The sequence below is a fragment of the Ornithodoros turicata genome, chromosome 5, assembly GCF_037126465.1.
Source record: "Ornithodoros turicata isolate Travis chromosome 5, ASM3712646v1, whole genome shotgun sequence".
Classification (NCBI taxonomy): domain Eukaryota; kingdom Metazoa; phylum Arthropoda; class Arachnida; order Ixodida; family Argasidae; genus Ornithodoros; species Ornithodoros turicata.
Genome location: NC_088205.1, coordinates 51,337,120 through 51,353,582, shown reverse-complemented (window position 1 = coordinate 51,353,582; position 16,463 = coordinate 51,337,120). Strand labels below are relative to the sequence as shown.

Below are 16,463 nucleotides of genomic sequence, written 5' to 3'. Positions count from 1 at the left end.
TTCATGCACTTTGTTGTTTTTCTCTTTATTGCATCAACTGTTCAGAATCTAATGAGTCATGTGTCGAGTAGGAATATTCCGTCCATTGAGAGCAAACTCTATTGTTTTGGAAAGTCATTGGCCGTGGTTATTGTTCTACACAGGGAATGTACCGAGACATCAGTGCCTGGCTAGTTGCTTATCTAATCTCGTGTCTGTCACTGGCATCGGCCAGTTTCGACACTCATTGTGTTAGCCAGAGGGGTAAATAGTATAAAAAAGGTGCACCAAAGTGTGCAACACATGAGCAGCAATTATGAACAAGTCAACATTGGCCATTTTCACTCTTCTCCTGGTTGCATTGGTATGCACCAGGTGAGTACTTCCGTCTGTATTGCTTCTTTATAGTTATCTGTGCGTTGAAAAGTTAGGGGAACGTGAGGCACAGGGACAGAATTTACATTGCCGATGTCTGCCTCATTCGGGAACCTTAGAAAAGCAAAACTGTAACTGTGTACGTCAAACGGTGCAACATCGCGATCAGTTCACGCAAATCGCAAGGAATCCGCAATCGGTAGGCAAATCGTATTGATGGACGCATTTCGACGAGGAAAAAAAAATTTTGATGACCTTTCTTTGACATTTCTTTGTGGTATATACAATAGGGACTTCCTACGCGTTATGACTGTAGATGAAAGCGGAATCACTCAGAATTAGAATCAAAAGATGGCATATGCGCTCCTGCCACCAGACGCCTCGAGCCCTGCTATACACGTTCGAAGTTGACTTTGCATCAAATAATTCGTTATATGTTCTTGGTATCATACTCCCCCATCCACTGGTTGTACCAGTCTGCACGAGCCTGGGGCACACAGTTACAAGAGTTGACTACCTATATTTTCGCAAATTGTTGGAGTATCTCTTCAAAGATAACATTTATTTTGTATGACCACTATAAAACAAGACTGTTCTAGCCAGTGGAGTTAAAAATGCCAAGTTTTCTTTCCTGTACAAAGACACACACAAAAATCGACAAACTTTTTCGTCTCACTGTGCCTCACGTTCCCCTACTCCCAATCAATTATTCAATCACGGTGCGTTTACCTGCGCGGAAAAGTTGGGAATTACTGTATAGCTTGAATGATATCTGCGCTACTATGTGTTGCAAGACACTGGTTATGTGCACATAAATGGTACGAAGTATGTACTTTAAGAAAGCAGGAAAAGAGATCAGAGAGAGGAATCGAATGTACAGTATTTTCAACTGAGGAAGCTGATAAACAGTAAGCACATTGGCTATGCGTGTACGTGAAGTAATTGAGGAGAGAGCGTTCCACAAGACCAGAAAAAAAAAGAGATTGATCAATTAAGAAATAATATTAATAACACTAATGTTTATTTCACCAAGTGCTTGGTGGAAGGTAACGAGAAAAAGCTACCAGGTATGGTGTGACGTCTCCTGACCCCTCTCGTTTGACATATGCAAAAAAAAAAAAATGTATAACTAGGTTAGTTACACTTATACAGTCGTCGAACGGCAATAGTGACGATGACAATATTGCACCAAGGTGAAAAATAACTGTACTACAACAACAACAACAACAACAACAACAAATAAGTTAATGATAATGAATGGGGAAAACTGTACTACAAAGAAGTGAATATAATGCAAAGTGTTACTATGTTAGCTTCACTATAAGTTTAGCTACGAACGATGTTCTAAATAATATGAAGCAACCTTAACGAGCGAAGTGTGAGTTCTTCAAGGATAATATTGTTTAGCAGAAGTGTGTTGATAAGATGTGCCATTTATACGATAGGGAGCTGCTAGCCAAACTTAGTTCTTGGGCTCCCAGTGTTGCAAGGTTCGTTGCGGCGTAATGAATGAGGTATTAGTTGTCAATCCTGCTAAGTTAAGGAAAGTATTGTTATGTTGCTTGAGTGACATGCTATGAGTGCTTGCTAAGCGTTAGTTCTAGACATTTGTTATCTTTATCATGTTGAGCTTTGGAAAGAGGAGTTTAGGAGGGTGTAGAGGAGGAGGGAGGTTGGCAATGTGGCGAATCACTTTCTATTGGCATAGGAGTAGCGTGTTCAGGTTGATTAGTGTTGTCGTACTCCATACAAAGTGACAATATACCTGACGTGAGTAAATCAGAGTGTTATAAGAGAGAGCATTGATTTTTCCTTACGTGGTACGGTGGTTCTTAGAAGCCCTAGAATGCCAATTGTACCAGCTATTTTGTCAGTGATGTGACTAACGTCTGTATCCCACGACATGGGTGAACCACACACCCGATGAGTTAACTTCAGCCACAATGTTAGTTGTACTGGTTTCTAGAAGAATGGGCTCCGGGTATGTCACAAGTTTACGCGGTAAATGGAAGACAACTGCTTTAGTTGTTATGCTATTAAATTTTAGGTAGTTGACAACGGTCCAGTTGTGCAGGGTGGCTAGTAAGGTGTTCATTTTATTAATTAGGTAGGATGGCGACTCGCCTTGCAAAAATGGGCTTGTGGATAATAAATGGAACGACACAGAAAGACATTGCTATTTTATATTATTTTTATTTGTTTGTTTCTTACGGTGCTCCCACAAAAGGGAAAAAGTTCCACGTCTAGGGAGAGAGCACTCTATATACCAAGTAAAGGACAGAAGTAAAAGGCTGCTTGGAAATGGACAGGCAACGTACACATCCACATATATTGGATGATGATAAGGTGGGCGATTCACCGCCGCTGAGGCAACATACAAATAGTATACACCCCATAGTAAACTACAAGCCAAAGGCTTGGTAAGCGGGCAACAAACAAACAAACAAAACATATATATTTCTTATAATCGTAGTACCTATGTATTGGGTAACGAAACACCGATACATGCAATGCGCTATACATATCATACGTAGCTGCATGTAACATGGATAATTGCACAACAAGTCAAGATGAGACAGAACTACATCAGCATAGCCTTTACAGCATTTTAATAACTCCATTTGGCGTCCGTCATGAACTTCGCTCACAATCAACTGAAGCTATCGTTATCGATTTGTTGAAAATGAGAGACGTACGCCCTGCTTTCTCACTTATATCGGGAGTGATAATGGTGTCATTCTGCGCAGGGTTTGAACTTAACTGAACCTATTATGTGGTCAGGTGCTACTTTTTGAGCATAGTGCATTCATTGTTAATATACACTCTTAAAACAGAAGTTCACCACATAATAGGCTCAAGGCCAAACGCTGCGCTTTAGCTCTCCTGCAGGAGAGAGTATGTATTTTGTCTTTTTGTGACATTAACACGCATGAAAAGTGCCACAAAAGGGAGCACGTCTTCCATTTCCAACGAATGACAACGATATCGTTGGGAACATTGACTTGCAAGGATAGTGCTATGCTGTAATGCCCTGTTTTTAGTGTGCATAGTAACGCACTCTGCAGCATTCACGCACAATATATGGAACCCCTACTATGTTCTCAATCGATGGGGGAAGGATCGCTACATATTTGACTGAAACTTTCAGCATGGTCGACACCGCGGAACCCAGTCTTGAACATGGAAGAGACTCCAGCGACGTGGACCGTCGTGGTTGTTACGGACGGGTAAGATGTTCCTGATCAATTTAACAATAAAAATAAAAACACGCACAAACACCCACACGCAAAAAAAAAGAAAAAAAAATATGGGGCGGGCTTAGACGTGTCCGAGCCGTAGTGTTTTACATGAAAACGTCACGATCTCCGATTCCTTTGCTCCTTTGCGGGATTTTAGTGAATGCAATACGAGTCTTTATTCATTTATTGAAGTGGGTAATGGCTGGCCGTGCGCCCCAGCAGTCGAATTTGCTTCTGCTGCTAATCTTCGTCGGCGCTCCCGTAGCTCTCTCGATCCCCCGGTGCTGGACTTTGGAGGGTTTTTGGGCTCCTCTCGAGCTGCCCTTTCTCCTGATTGCCGTTTCCTTCGATTCTGATCATATTTTAGCTTCATATATGCCGACATTTTCGCAAAATTTTGATATTCAAATTTGCAAATTTATAAAATTTTGGTTATTTTTGTTGAAGCCGATGTCGATGAAGATCCAGGTAGAACATCTCAAATGCTTTCCAACGTCACTTCGGTCGGCGTCCAAGCATCACGCGAGATAGACTGCCCGCAAGGTACGCGTACCGTCTCTCTCGCCCGCGCCCGCCACATTCAGAGATTGCGTTAGCCGCCTCAATGACCTTGTTATCTAGAATTGTATACATGCAAGCAATCTGGATTTAGCCGGTTGGTTGCTATCGGTCTATTATTCACTGAGTTATCGCGCCATGAAATTCGGCATAATTTCATTGCATCGTAAATTTTGACCTGGCTACCAAATCGAACCGTAAAAGAGAGAGAGAGAGAGAGAGAGAGAGAGAGAGAGAGAGAGAGAAGAAGAAGAAGAAAATAAAAAGAAAGCACAATGGTGGAAATATTCCTAATTGCACTAACCACAGTAATAACTCGTGTCATCTCAGTGTCATATAAGGCTGGTGGAATGCAGACTCCAACCGCGACGACAAAAAGTATTCCAGTTGATCGATTAAAGGGACGGTCACATCCGGAAACCCATCTGTGAAACCGATACCACTATGTTTGGCATCGGCCGCCAATTTACCCGGCTGATATTTTCGTCCGAAAAGGTCTTAGATATTCAATTAGTTAATAAACGAAGTTTAAAGATCAGCGCTGCTTCAGCGGCCGCAGAAGCTCTGAGAGAGAAGCTCTAAGAAGCTCTGAGAAGCTCACAGCTGAGAGCGCGGCGCTCAGAGGAGGGTCCAGACGCCCCGACATTCTATGAGATGCCCGCGGCATTCCTTTTTCTCAAGGTCACGCCCTCACTGGTTCTTAGGGAGTGACGTAATGCCTGTTCCCCTCTCCCCTCTCTGGATCCATATTGGGTATGGGGACTCTCAATATCCAGCGTCTCCTCTTGTCATGTATCCCGTCGAATCACAGTCAAACTACGCCATTATTTCGCGTGGGATTTTCGATGTCGTATTCAGTGGTCCAGGAGGGATAAAACGACACTATAATCGTCTCGAAATCGACTGGAACGTATGCGAACGTCCCTTTGAAAGGACTGTGAAAAAGAGAACGAAAACAGCATTGCGGATGGAAGAGCACCTAAAACCTCGACATTATTCAGCACATTTTGGTTATCGCATTATCATATTTTTGTTATGGTTGCTCGTTTACCTACAATCTAAACACGGGTCAACACCCAGCGCCTGTGTACGGTTTCGACAGCGCGCACCTTCACTGCGGACTAGCTTCCTGTATGAGGTGGCGAATACCAGCTCCCGTTGCATAGACCTGTTGCTCTGGGCCAGGTGGCGCGAGTGAGCAGCAACGTCAGCGCTCCAAATTGTGCAACACGCCGTCGTTTAGCAGCCGACGCGGCACTTTCAAATACACAGTCTCGAGTTGTTCGCACTTTTCAAGAAGCACCGCTTTTTCTGTGGATTTCCTACAGGTTTTGTAGCTTCCTTGGCACCATGCCGTTTGAAACACCATGCAAAACACGCTGATGAAACGACCTACTGTTGGGACCTGTGGCCATTTGGGCCCGAAATGGCGCTGTGCTAACTTTACTGCAACAGCCCTATAGTGTTTACCAACAGGATTATCGTTTTCCACGCCGAGACTGGGAGATAACGCGGGTTCGAATTCCCGCACCGGCTGTGCTGTCTGAGGGTTTCCTCGGGTTTTTCGGCGGGCTTTCGAGGCGAATATCGGCACAGTTTCCCCTCAAGTCGGCCCAGGACGCATACAAACCCTCTGTCTCCCACTCCTCCCTGCTGTCCTCTCTCCATCTGTACGCATCTGCTCCACAGTTGTTTGGCGCGTTAACACCAAGTTAAAAGAAAAGTAACTGGCGAATGACATTTTATACTCAGAAGGCTCACGTTCAATTGTCGTTGATTGCAGTGCGATCGTGACCGGGACTGCCGCCACTGGTGCCGTTGCAGCCGTTGGGGTCACCGCAGAGGTGGAAGGTGCGTTCGCTAGGCGGTCACTGCCTTCTGCTTTGTTTGCCGCATCCTGCGGGTGAAGAACGCTGGAAGTGAAGAGATTCATGTTCCTATACATAATGTACGACTGCAAAGTTATAATGAAATAAAATTTGCAGGCATTGCTTTTGTGTGCACAATATACGGTTCTATCTAAAAAAATAAGAACAGTACGTAGAACGGTAAGTATGTCGCATAAGCAGGCCTTTGGAAATCGTTTACATTAACGACAGCAATTATTTCTTTTAGAAAATTAGACAAGAGGATATAGTTTCAGAAAGGGCAATGGCGTTCGAAACAAAACGATCGACATTCTATGCTATGTGATGCCGTAACGTGACATACATAAAGCCATATAAAATTACGTGTAAAGTTGCAGGAAGTTCTATGCACAAACTTTATAACAACACCGCCACGGGTTTATTACCAACAGTAAGCAAGTCGGATACAGTAGAAAGATCAACAACCATCAAGGAGTGATCCCATTGTATGGTAATCTAGAATGGGATGGTATGCTGAGCGACGACCTATTGACCTCTGCGTGTGACGTACGTTTAATCACAGCGCAATGAAGTAAGCTGTTTCTAGGCTTTCATGGTTAACATGGAATAGCTAGCTTCTGCCCGGTTTCATCAACACCGATTAATTTTCAATCGGGATAAAGGTGGCCTTAAACTTGAATTTAACGGTGAAATATTTTTACCCATGTTAGTCGGTGATGTAATATGGACTCCTCGAGGTTAACCAGCGTTTGGGAGACATGGTTGAGTGGTAATTCAGAGTTCAGGAACCTCTGGAGTGTTAAGCGACACTTGTGAAACAAGGCTTATGAAGACCGAAAAATGATGTCACATCGCGCCTCTAAGTACTTTTCGACGAGTAGTTGCAATTAACATGTAGCTACATGATGAAGAATTTAAATATTAGTTAAACTACAAGACTTTGAAACTGGTTACACACATGACGCACCCTTGTATCTAGACCCCTCCCCCCCAACACCTCCCCCAAATGTTTGGCAACACCGCCTAACTTTTTTTTTCCTGTGTACTACTGTTACAATGTAAGTGCATCCCCAATTTTTTGCATCCCACCTCACGAGCTTGCGGCTTTGGATAAAGTACTGGTGACGACATGACGGTAGACCAGTGTTGTACCCGTTATCGAAGTATACGGTATCGCGAAACCGATACTCGTTAATGGATACATCTTTTTTAACGTACTAGAGTACCGCTACTGTTACTACAAAATGAGTAACTCGATACTTTACCGGATACCTTTGCTGAAAATACGAAGTTGTATGAAATCTGCAACATCAAAATCTCGCTCACGTGGGTACCCAGTTTGCATACCATCAAATTGGGAGAAGGCAGTTTTGCAAAAAAAGAAAAAAAAAAGAGAAATAGAAGCAGAATATTTATTATACAGCTTAGACACTCTGGTTGAATTTTAACAGTATAGCTGGCGCTAAAAGTTTCCGTTTGTCCGCACTAGGTGGACCAGTCACAATGAATAAAAGTAAGAAAGGTGACCAGTCGAGAAAGAGTAGGGGAACTACAAAAATATCAGTATCGGTAACGTCACAGAGATCGCGTTGCATTAAATTTGTAACGGAAATACTTTTCCAAAACCCATTTCCAAACATATCGCGATCGGCACTTCGATACCAAAAAAGTATCTGTCGCGGTAACTGCGTTACGTACAACACTGCAGTAGACACACACACACGAGCAGTGTCGTAGGAACACACCGCACACTTAGGTCTCCTCCAATCAATACAGTACAGTACAGTGCGAGCTTATTTAGCCGCCGCCTTTTTTTCTCTCGTTCTTGTTTTTCGCGGTTGATGCCCTTTATATGAGAAAATGAACCCGCGTTAGGCAATAAAGCTTGACTAAATTCCTTGTGATCGTGGTACAATGTTCCGGATAGTCAACAGACGGTATGTTGGATCTGTCGACAGACGCTACCACATCTAATATAGCTTCTCAGTGCAGCTCAACCGTGCTGAAGCACTGCGGGACGGCATTTTCAACCGACAGCACAACGTTATAGAGAGCGTCTGTAGCGAGTTTGGCCTGCAGGGTAACAAAATGTTATCAAAAGCACATTATTTATTTATGGTTTATTTATGGTTGTACCTCAAAGGCCCTGCGGGCGTAACATGAGGAAGGGAAGGCAAAAAAGAAGAAAATCACATCAAAGCAACAAGACATTTACAGTGAGTACAATGAGAGCAATATGCTACAATATGAGAAATTACAAAAAATGAACCTCAACGTTTACAAACCTAGGTATTGAGAAAGTGTATTCTTGAAGGTTTCAAAATGTGTAATGGTGACCAGCGCATGGAGAAGAGAGTTCCATTCGGTTATGGTCATGGGAAAAACGAATACGAGAAATGAAGGGTTCTGCACCGGAGTCGGGTGACTTTTAAGGTATGGTCGACTCTGGCGGAAATGTATGAGGCAGGTCGTATGAAGTTAGGGTGCAATTGGGGATTGTGGAAGAATTTGAAAAAGAGACAAAGACGGAAATATCTTCGGCGTGTAGAGAGTTCCGGCAATTGGAGAGAGTGTTTAAGGGATGATACACTGGACGGAAACGAATAAGTATTTGTGATGAATCGAGCGGCTCGGTTTTGTACGGATTCAAGAAGACTGGTTAAGTTGGCGTAGTGAGGATCCCAGACAGATGAGCAATATTCGAACTTCGGCCTGACCAATGTAGTAAACGCCTGGTGTTTAACCGAACTAGGTGCTGACTTGAAGTTACGACGAAGGTACCCGAGACATCGGTTCGCTTCATTAGTAATAGCGTTAATATGGTGCGACCAAGAGAGGTTGCTAGTGACGTGTACACCGAGATATTTATACGAGAAAAGTTTACTGACTGGCGACGTCCCTAGGAGGTAACTATACGAACCAAGTGTGGTTGAGACCGTGTGAATATGATATGAGCACATTTGGAGACATTTAATGAGAGAAGCCAGGTCGAGCACCATGCGTTAATTGCGTCTAAGTCATGCTGTAGGAGGACAGTATCGGCAGAGGAAGAAATGGCGCGATAAATGACACAGTCATCGGCGAAGAGTCGAACGCATGACGATATATTATTAGGCATATCATTAATAAATATGAGAAAAAGGAGGGGACCTGTGACGGACCCTTGAGGTACGCCAGAGGACACAGGTAGAAGAGAAGAGAGAGAGTTGTTAATTAACGTAGCTTGCGAGCGACCAGTCAGGTAGCTTCTAATCCACGCAAATACATTTGGGTCTAAGTTGAGTAAAGTTAGTTTGTAAAGCAACGATGAGTGACTCACAGTATCGAACGCTTTCGAGATATCTAGAAAGATGGCGTCTGTTTCGATGTTGGAATCCACGTTGATCTGTAGGTCATGAAGGAAGGATGATAGCTGCGTGTCACACGAGAAGTTCTTCCGAAACCCGTGTTGGTGGTCGTAGAAGAAGTGATTAGATTGGGGTGGGAAGACGCAGAGAAAATGACGTGTTCAAGTACCTTACAAGGCACACTAGTCAATGAAATAGGACGGTAATTGAGCGGAGATGACATGTCACCTTTCTTGAAGATAGGAATAATCTTAGCCAGGAGCCAGTCATGAGGTACGACACCTGAATTTAGGGACTGTGTAAATATTTGTGATAGAAAGATGGCTGATGTAAACTTGGTATTTTTAAGGATTTTGGAGTTAATTCCATCTAGTCCACATGATGATGATATCTTCAGTTTGTCGATAATGTTAATAATGCCTTCAACAGATATGGTGATGTTGAGCATTGGAACAAGGTCATAGTGGGACAGTCTTGAAGGTTGTACACCAGCATCGTTGATGAAAACATTGACAAAAGCACGATTGAAAAGGTCGCAACTTATGTCATCTGGTAAAGATGTGCTGTGCTCATCCGTCAAAGAAATTGGTTCTGTGCTTTTGGGGTTGATTATCCTCCAGAACTTATATAGCAGATCAAACAACAAATAGAGCAGAGTTGGAAGTTTAAATTCCGATAACTAACGCAGTGACTGTCTTCCTATGGTAGACACATCAAGCTATACTTATTAGCCTTTCGAGTAATATTTAAAGATCTAAACAATCGAGACTAAAATATTTAAAGAAATGAAGCTCCAGCAGTGACTGTGCTGATTACTACTACTGTAGGATTACTCTACTGCGTGCGCAGTATTTCAGCTATTGTGCCCTGTGGCTCAAGTAAGCTGGGCGCAATGTAATACTGATCCAATGCACGTAAACAATTTACGTGAAATACATCTAATGTATCCCGCGACACACAAGTGCTACCTGAGCGCCTCGAGGGGATATCGAGACGTCATAGCGGTAATGAGCCTGAGTATGAGCTGGATGAACTCTTGCGCTGGGGCCACATCCCCGTATTGGAGCTCGATACGAGGCCTGTATACAGCGTCCCTTTGAGAGTACCCTTGAGGTCGCTGATGACTTGAAAGGCCAGGTTCACCACCCATTGCCACCCGAATTTTATCAAACAGGCTCGGATGCATATGACATGCGTGACTCTCGGCATGGCTTTGAATGTAGAAGCCCCAGAGTCGCAACTCCAAGTCGTTGTTATGTGCTCCCACAGGACATTCATAGCCGCGCAAGATCAAAAGCACAACTCAGTGAGCATAAAGTTTGCATCTAACACACGGCGCATTGCGCTCACGGGTAGTTCCCCAGAAATCGACCTCTGCGGGGGTGGGAACCGAGCTTCCGGGGGGGGGGGCGGGGGGGGTAGATGTTTATGTATACATGTCTATGGGTGTATGCATTCGTAGCCGACCTGTATTGGGTGGGCATTCTCAGAAATTTTACGTTTCGCAATGTTTTTACAGCGGTAAACGAATCCTTATTTTAACGCGTTTTATGTCACACAATGTCTTACGCAGCCATCGTTGAACGGCCCAGTCAAATTACACTTGCACCTGAAAACTAATGGCGAATTCGGGTGGTCATTTCGTGGCAACATTTTTTACCAGATCCCGAAAAGTCATGTTCACTTGGTCAGAACGAAGCAATATCGCATGTTCGCGTGGCGCTTTCCGAGAGCCAGAAATTTGCCAGGTAGCACTTTTTTCTCTCGGTCTCGAAACGATCGAGCAGCGGGTTGCCCAACTGTGTCAAGTGTCATCACATCCACACTGCAACGGTGGCGAGTGATCTGATTGGTGTTCACCAAAATGGCAGAGTGGGCCTGTTGGTACATGACTGCATCAAAACTCGAGCACGAAACACGGACGATGAAACTCACGAGACGACACTTGCTCCAATATTGCATTGTCGCATTGTGGAGCAAGCGCCGTCTCGTGTGTTTCTTCGTCCGCGTTTCGTGCTCTAGTTTCCCGATCGAAAAATCCATCAAGACTCCATCAGAAATTCTAATGGTCCATTGGAATATTTTGATGGACCATGGAACAGCTTGTCAGCACATTTACAACTCCTAGTGGTCCAACAGGACTGTTGGCGGTCCGACAAATGCTGTCCCAGAGTCCGTCAGGTGGGCCGAATGGCCCCACAAAAAGGCCTGAGTGTACCACAGGGCCACTGACGGCCCAACAAAGGGTATCTAACTGCCTATCAGGTGAGCTTAGTGGTCCCACAGGAGAACCCAATGGTACGTCAACGAGGCTTTGCGGTCGAATAAGTGATGCCTTATCAGAGATATGGAATAGCATATAATCGCCAAAACACTCCATGCAGGACGCCGTAAAGGACAGAACTGCAAAAAGCTAAGACGGAACCTGCGTTGTGTTCTGTCCTAGTCTTGTCCTTTAGTGTTTCCTTGTGTCAAAAGTTCTAGCTGTTATAAAAAATGAGCAACGCTGTAGCTGATGTTCTTCCAGTATTCAATATGGCAGCTCGCATTGTCCTGACAGGCCGTTAGACCTCCGACCGTCAGGCTACTAATTTTTTATGCCGTCTTACTCATTACGACTCGGAATATTCTCATATTTCTTTAAGATGCAGTCGTTCGTAATATGTGACCCCCATAAAAGTTCCCTAAAACTGATCAGCTTCAAGCTGCGAGCGCCCCACCGTATAAAGACGATTGAGCATCGCAGCCTATAAAAGGTATTAAAAACGATAAAAACTCCCGTGCCGGGAAACAAACAAAAGGGCGACACAACACAGAGCACAGACTGACAAACAAGATTTTTATTGACAGACCTGCCTCTTAAATAACCTGAGCCAGCAACGCCCTCTTCTGCAAGGTTACCCTTTTATACCTTCAAGACTGCCTAGTAACTATATTTTCGAAAGCACAGTACTTATCAAGAGTCCCTCCTGTTAGCAACTCCTAAGTCCTGTACTTTCGAAAAGATAAAGGCACCAGGGGTGCTAGACTCGTCAAAGCAGAACTAAGCTCAAAAGATGACGTCGCGCAGGGAGGAGTTTTGAACTTCCCAAGTTCAAGAAAAATGTTTTCCTTTCCCGGCAACTGAAGCTGGGTCTACACTCTTAAAAATGAACTTCACCGCATAGCACGCTCCTATCCAACCAACATCTCGAATGATATCGTTATCTGCCCTGATTTGTAGAAAACAAGAGGCGTACGCCTTTTTTTGTGACAATTATGAACAGCATAAGTGTCACAAAAAAGGCGTACGCCTCCCGTTTTCAACAAATCAGGGCAGATAACGATATCATTCGAGATGTTGGTTGGATAGGAGCATGCTATGCAGTGAAGTTCATTTCGAAGAGTGTACGTCAGTACCGATCAAAATCAGTGTGTGCGCGACCCGCCCACTGGCACCAGCGTGATAGAATGAAGAATGAGGAAGCGCACCGCTTCTGTCCGCTCCGGTGAAGAGTGAAATGCAGAGCAATACATCCTTGTGGGACTTAAGGTCAAATCATACATTGTCAAATATATTTGCGCTGCGCGAACATTAGAATATTTCGGATCGCGAGGCGCATAACTGTGTTCCGAATCGAATAAGGAATTATATGTTCAATTTTGAATCGAATCAATATTTCTTGCAAACTGAATACATATAGAAACAGCATGACTCGAGGCCTGATCCCATGCATGGCATCACGACACACCCGCGCTACTGGGTAATGGTAAAAAGGAAACGGAAAACTGTTGTACGATTCACGGAGATTGCGATGCCGGGCAGTCCTCCGTCAAGTTATGCAAACGCAAATAGAAAATAAGAAATAAAAAAAAAAAGTCGAAAGACGAAGCACCCGGTGACACGGCTTTTCTTGTAACCCCCTCACTGTTGCATGAGATAGCTGCGTCGTTTCGACATTGCTGCCGCTATCAGCAGAAGAGGGAACTGAAGGGGAGACTCATCGTTTCTTTCCACAGTATTCAACATTACGTGACGGAGTAATTAACGCGGTCGAAATTTTGTGCAAAGAAAATTTTCCCCAGCTATTTTTATTGTAGTAGGGTAATGTGTTTTGTGTTGAAAATGGTTGAGAAAACGAAATGCCCTTTCTGTTTCGGACAAGAAAAAAACTCAAAGAAAGAAAAACAAACAAACGAAAAAAAAAGTTGCGCTGACTTGGCACATTTCAGAGTTCTATTCAGAATATTTCTCGCGACTGAAAATCGATCAAGTGCGCGCAAGTCACACCAAAACTTTGTCGGTGACAAGCGCCAGCAACACCCCGAAGTAGAATTTTAAGCCTCTGTTTTGTGACACATTACATGACACTCCCGCTGTATCGGCATGTGCGCTATATGTGTATTCGGGATCAGTGAACACAACAACGCTTCGGTTAAAAAACTATTTGCTTCGTATTTCCTTTTTCTATGTATCTGCTCGCTTCTTTTTCAAAATGACCCAGTGTAAATTTGAGCACATGTAAACACACTAGTGTCCGCACTGCGACGACACAATCACTTCATGGTAAAAGGGACGGAAAAGTCGCATGTCCGAAAAACCCTGGGTCCGTGCACTTGCAAGCGCTGATTTCGAGGTACTGTTCCGCTGCATAGAAGAGCACCGACGCTTTCCAACGCCCTGCACATGCAGTGTTCATGTCTCTGTTGTGTGCATTTTATATTTAGGATGCATCTCTCAATCAGAAGGAAAGCTGTTGTCCTCCTCCGCGTCTGAATGGAAAATCTCATTTTTGTACAGCAAGGAAACCACGTGAAAACAAGAGGACATCACGGAACCTGCAGCCATGGGAGGTACAGTGTGATACGTGAAGAACACAACAATCTTGTGCGCAATGATATCATTATTCGTGACGAGAAGCGCATCTTGCGTGAACCCTACACTCTCAGAACAGAACTTCACCGCATAGCACGTTGTACGCAAACCATAACACGAATGATAGGATTACCGCTTCTGATTCGAAGAGCGAGGGGGGCGTATAGCAATTTCGATATATGCATAATAAATGCTACAAAAATGCCTATGCCCCCTCTCTCTTCAAATCAGAGGCGATAAGCATATCATTCGAGGCTGTAGTTGGCGCACAACATGCTATGCGGTGAAGTTCTGTTCTGAGGGTGTAGGCTCTGCGCAGATGGTCACACAGCGAACGAACAGCATTCTTCGACAGTTGGTAACACTGGCAAAAATCCTCGTTTTGCATTTCAAACGTATCTTCATACTCATGATATGGGGAGTCAGAGGCGCAGTAGCAAAGGCACGGCAATAAAAGCCCTATACGCTCGGTTTGCTCGGGACTCGGGAGACCTGCACTCGTCCGCCATGTTGGAATTTCGGGGCGCCACCTATAGTTCATTGGAGTCGCGAATAATACATGTTCGATTACATTAAATCAACTGGAAATCAGCGTTTAGCATTTATATCCATTAAACCAATTCATTGAATTCCTTAACTTTATTCCGTGGGTGCAGTCTTCGCCACACAGCATAGTGGAACACGATGTCGCGAAGGTTGCTTCTCTGCAAAACCCCTGATTCCGCCAGTGAGGAACTTCTACCTGACGGGCAAGTAATGAACGAATTGGCTGTCTTAACTGTTTTGAATCCCGTTGGAATTGTGGCGATAATTCAATGATATTATGCCTTCTCGTTCCGGCAGGGAAGCAGATCTAGACATGCAGTTCTGTGTGTTCTGTTATACATGGAGATATTGCAGGAGACATCTGGACCTTCTTGGCCTTCCCAACTACCTTTATTGGTACTACAGCAAAAGGAAACAGAAGTTAGAGACTTTGGTGCATCTGCCAAGCTCAGACCATGTTGGGAGTTTCTTTGTAAATTCAGATGAATAATTTTTGTGTGTTACCACTTTGGTACCACAGTTAAAAATTAGCGTCACTGTTTTAGTTTCTTGCTGCACGCTGTTGAACGTTATCATAAGGCTGCGAACATATGATTAGCATGCTTGTATTCTACTTCTAAATCAACATCCGATCGGGACGCAATTTCGAAGTCCCAGTGATATCATGAAAAGACATCCTGGTTAGACAACGCTAGGACGTTTCGAATGACGTCTTTATTTACATCAACGGGACATTTCTTACGGATCAGGACTTCGGGATAATTTCTTACGGATCAGGACTTCGGGATAATTTCAGGACGTCCATGGGACATCGGTGGTTTACTGGGTAGTGAATAACAGATGTCCCAGGTGCGTCTGCAGGATATCGCGCTTTGGATGTTTGAAAGCAGCCTGCGGTACCCCGGGATATCTCTATGGAAGATCCAGTACACTATATTTTGGGCACATATTGAACGTCAGAGGAATATCGCCAGGTCGTCTAGAGATATACGGATAAATATGTGATGTTTGACATGTTCCGACAGCAACGCTTTTCTTCTGCTGAGAGCAAGCAAAACCTTCTGTGAACCTTACTAGATATCGGGAAACAAGTAGAATCGTTATATATTTATATCGTTCGCGTGCTGCTGGCCGTGCGAAGTGTTTATCTGTGCGTAACACTCGTCAAGCAACAGAGGAATTCGATCACTTTTAGAGCTCCACTCAGCAGGTAATCGCCAGACAACCATCAACGTCCCGAGGACATCCATGTTTTGTCATAACGTCCAGATCCATGATGGATGTCCACCTGACATTCCATGGATGTCCAAAAATATCATAAATTTCGTACATTCATCCAGGGGGTGGCGTTGCAAGAGGGACGTCCCCTGGATGTCCTGTAGATATATATTTCGGACGTGTCGTGAAATTGACAACGAGGCTAACAGTTTTAAGGTGTGGGGCATTCTGGTCGCAGCTAATATTAACTACATGCCTGGAATTACATAATGTAACTTTTTGTTGCCCAATATTAGCAGCTATGTTCAGTTTGGATTGGCGTCGTGCGAGAAATATTACTCCAGCTTCATTTATTCAATACCTTCATAAATTAATGTGCATATAACTGCGACAGTATCAAATCGCAATACACGCTAGGTTCGCTGGAATCAAAGAGCAAGAAATGTTGCCTGCTCTCCACTGCTGAGCGTCGTCTGCT

At 44.0% G+C, this 16,463-nt stretch overlaps 2 long non-coding RNA genes across 3 annotated transcripts; both read left to right on the top strand.

Annotated features, from left to right (window-relative positions):
- Positions 1-244: 244 nt before the first annotated feature.
- On the top strand, positions 245-6,144 carry LOC135394460 (uncharacterized). The gene is made up of 3 exons (XR_010422911.1): positions 245-354; positions 3,503-3,581; positions 5,935-6,144. It is a non-coding gene; the product is annotated as an uncharacterized LOC135394460 (long non-coding RNA).
- A 7,622-nt stretch (positions 6,145-13,766) lies between these two features.
- On the top strand, positions 13,767-15,046 carry LOC135396027 (uncharacterized). 2 transcript variants are annotated; one of them, XR_010423254.1, is made up of 3 exons: positions 13,767-13,982; positions 14,147-14,199; positions 14,878-15,046. It is a non-coding gene; the product is annotated as an uncharacterized LOC135396027 (long non-coding RNA). The 2 variants fall into 2 exon arrangements; XR_010423255.1 differs by having other exon boundaries at positions 14,074-14,199.
- The last annotated feature ends 1,417 nt before the right edge of the window (positions 15,047-16,463 follow it).